Source organism: Eptesicus fuscus, chromosome 10, assembly GCF_027574615.1.
Source record: "Eptesicus fuscus isolate TK198812 chromosome 10, DD_ASM_mEF_20220401, whole genome shotgun sequence".
NCBI classification, from domain to species: domain Eukaryota; kingdom Metazoa; phylum Chordata; class Mammalia; order Chiroptera; family Vespertilionidae; genus Eptesicus; species Eptesicus fuscus.
The window spans coordinates 25369105-25372669 of record NC_072482.1 but is presented as its reverse complement, the minus strand read 5'-3'; the positions used below and the strand labels follow the sequence as shown (position 1 = coordinate 25372669).

Here is a 3565-nt window from a genome sequence, read left to right as displayed (position 1 = left end):
GGAAGCCAAAGGTAGAGAAAGGGCCTAAGAAAGAAAATATTGGTGTAATTTTTGCCTAAAGAAGTTAATTATAAACTAATATCTGAGACCCCAAAAATTTATAAAATAATTGTATTCATTTGGACTGAGCAGGACAGAGACACTGCAAAATAAAAAGATAACTTTGGATCTTGACTTTATCTGAGAAAAAAGCAGGTTGAGAAACGACTCTGCTTGAAACATGGGATACATAGAAATCGGAGGATAATTTGACAAAACCAAAAGCCCATAAAGTAGAGCCAAGAGCTGTGGAAAACCTTCCCACGGAGCAGAACTGGCCCATAATCAAAGAACTGGCAAAATGTGGTCACTGGGTTTTAGAATTTCTATGGACTAGTGACAACATATTCCTTCTTGAATGGGAATGTCTGTGGGGGTGACCTTATCTCTGAGCCAACATTGTGTATTGAGGATAAGTGAGAATGATAACATATCTCTTGAGGTCATGGGTCTTCACATAGAAGGTTACTATATTTGAGGAGCTGCACTTGCACCTGGACTTGGAGCTGATAGCAGGGTTGGCCAGATTGTAAATACGCTAGGTTTACAAGCCATAAGGTCTCCACCACAGCTACTCAAGTCTGCCTTTGTAGCATAAAAGTAGTCACAGATCATCTACAAATTATTGGGCATGACTGTGTTTCAATAAAACTTTATTTATTAAAAGAGTGGTGGGCCACAGTTTGCCAACTCCTGATGTAATGAAACGAGATTTTGGTAATCTTAGATTAATTATTTTGCATGTGAGAGAAATATAAATAATTTGTGCCTAAATTGTAGCAGGTTAAAGATGGCCAGAAATTCAGCGAGACTCCTCCCTGAGAATTTGGGCAAACTCTCTGACTGCTGTGATCAATAGAATACAGCAGAAGTGACATTGTACCAGTTTCCTCACCCCTGAGATTGGCAGCTTCCTCTTTCTATCTCAGGGAACTTTCATTCTCAGAGACCTGAGTCCTCATGTAAGGATTCTAATTACCTTCTGGAGAGACCATGTGAAAACTCTTGGACTATCTGGTGAGTGAGAAGGGTCCAGTGGAGCCATTGTGGCTAAGCATGTGAGTAAAATTCTCTTGGACCCTCCAGACAAGGCTAAATACTACCAAGTGACCTCAGTCAACACCACAGGGAGCAGAAGAATCACCCAACCAGGATCTGCCTGAATTCCTGACCCACAAAGCCACAAGATATGGTAAAGAAGTTGTTCTTTAAGCCAGTAAGTTTCAGAGTATTTTGTTACATATCAATAGGTAGAAAACACACACACCAATATTAGGAACAGTTTAGGGATGATGGGGAATTTAAGTTTGTAGTTTTCTCTTATTTCGTGCTTTATGACCTATTATATTTTTCAAGTTTTAAAAAATAAGCCTAAAAGTTTCCCCTGTCAAAAATAGCAATTGAGAGGCAAATCTGGACTCAAATAAAGAGGAATGACATGGTCAAAATGACCCTTAAGAGACAGCAATTAATTTTGCTGCTCTAAGAGCAAGGACTCACAAGAAGGCTGACATAGGAGCTTTATCACAGCCAAGAGGAAAGCAGAATAGGATCTGGCAGTGAAAATGAAGGAAAAGAGGCAGATATTTTTAATGTTACCCCAAAATAGATGGGACTTGCTTTCCTCAACTTTTACTTGCATTTACATTCATAGAGATGTGAAAAGGGTACAAGAATTATACCTAATGGCAGCAAGACTGTGTGCATCTCCATTTTTCTGTTTCCATCCTACATTTAAGGAATCAGTGACTATAACAACAGAAACATTTTTGCATTCTATGAGACTCCTGGGGACAATATATGAAGGTTTTTTTCAAAATAGATTCTTTTATTTTGATAGTCTTTAAACACTAACATGATCCTAAAACGTAGGCCATCTGCTCTTAATCTACAACAGCCCCTATTTCCACCCCCATTTAGCTTTTGTTTTCAAACACAGATGTCAAACTGGAATTTTTTTCTACAGCCATTAAGCTTTTCTGTGACATACAATCAAAGGTCACAGGTTGCCTCATAATAGATATTTTAGAGACATATTGTCTCCAAGGTGATTTTTTAAGGAGATGGAGCAAGGGAAGCCACTGTTCTCTTCAGGAAAATGTCCAGGCAATCTGTACCCCTCTTACTGTATTCTAATAAGCCATCTAAGACACTTGTCAGTTAAGACATTTGCATTCTAAGACATTAAGTTTTAAAGGCAAATATTTGACCTGATTTGCAACGCCCCAATATTTTTAAATGCTTCATTTCTTTTCCTTATTTTTATTTTCCAATCTGCCCTTACACAGCCACAATAGGTAGCTTATTGATGTCCCCTGGAAATTTAAATTCTTGCTTTGATTCTCCAGAAAGAGAGAGATGAGACATCTTAATGAAGGACAACAGAACACATAAGAGAAACTAATGAAAAGAACATGATGATGCCCCACAGGGGCCTAATACTACATTGTGAATTCCATTATAAATGAAATCTGATTATTTTTTTGTTTCTTATCAGATGCATCCTCTAAGCTTGTCTTTCATTCCTGCTGCAGGAAATTCTTTACTGACACGGAATTGAAGAAATGGTTATTTTCCCCAACTGATGGTTTTGTGTTTTTGAAAAGATGACTTTCAGCATGTAAATTGGATGCTTCAAAAATCATTCTGATGCAAGACCAGAGCTCCCCACAACTCTTTTTACAATTTCAAAATGAGTTTGCTGCCCAAAGGAAAACATAAGACACACCAAAGCTGGAGAAATGGCTTAGAAATTTCTTCCTGCCTGATGAACTGCTTTTATTAAAGAGTTTACTGTTTTTCCCCCCAATTTTGAATAGATGTTTCCAAACATGGATGAAAGGTGAAAAGGCAAAAGAAAAGAAATGGACAAACTTGTAACCACAGTAGTATCCAGACTCAAACAACAGGGATGGAATAATAAACCAGGAAAGGTGCTATTGATATAATACTGATAGCAAGTAATTACATAGTGCTTACTGCATGTCAGCACTCCTGTAAGTCCTTTTTGTATAGTAACTATTTAATCTTCACAACCACAATAATTTTATTTTATTTTATTTTTATTATTATTAATTTTTTTAAATATGGAACGCTTCACAAATTTGCGTGTCATCCTTGTGCAGGGGCCATGCTAATCTTCTCGGTATCGTTCCAATTTTAGTATATGTGCTGCCGAAGCGAGCACACAACTGCAATAATTTTAATTTTCATTTTACAGATGAGGAAATTGAGCCACAAAAATGTTAAGTAGCCCGGCCAGTGTGGTTCATTGGTTGAGCATCGGCCCATGATCCAGGAGGTCACAGTTCAATTCCCTGCCTGGGTTGCAGGCTCAATCCCCAGTAGGGGCAAGCAGGAAACAGCCAATTAATGTTGCCATTTCTCTTTCATTGATGTTTCTATCTCTCTCTCCCTCTCCCTTCCTGTCTCTGAAACCAATTTAAAAATATCTTATTAAAAATAAGGTTAAGATTCAGACTGATGATGGCGGCTGGCAGGACAGAGGTGAGGGAGAGGAAGTGAG

The 3565-nt window shown here is 38.0% G+C and overlaps 1 non-coding gene across 1 annotated transcript; it reads right to left on the bottom strand.

The window, feature by feature from the left end:
• Positions 1–3119: 3119 nt before the first annotated feature.
• On the bottom strand, positions 3120–3226 carry LOC114231226 (U6 spliceosomal RNA). Its single transcript, XR_003617189.2, has one exon. It is a non-coding gene; the product is annotated as a U6 spliceosomal RNA (small nuclear RNA).
• Positions 3227–3565: the final 339 nt, after the last annotated feature.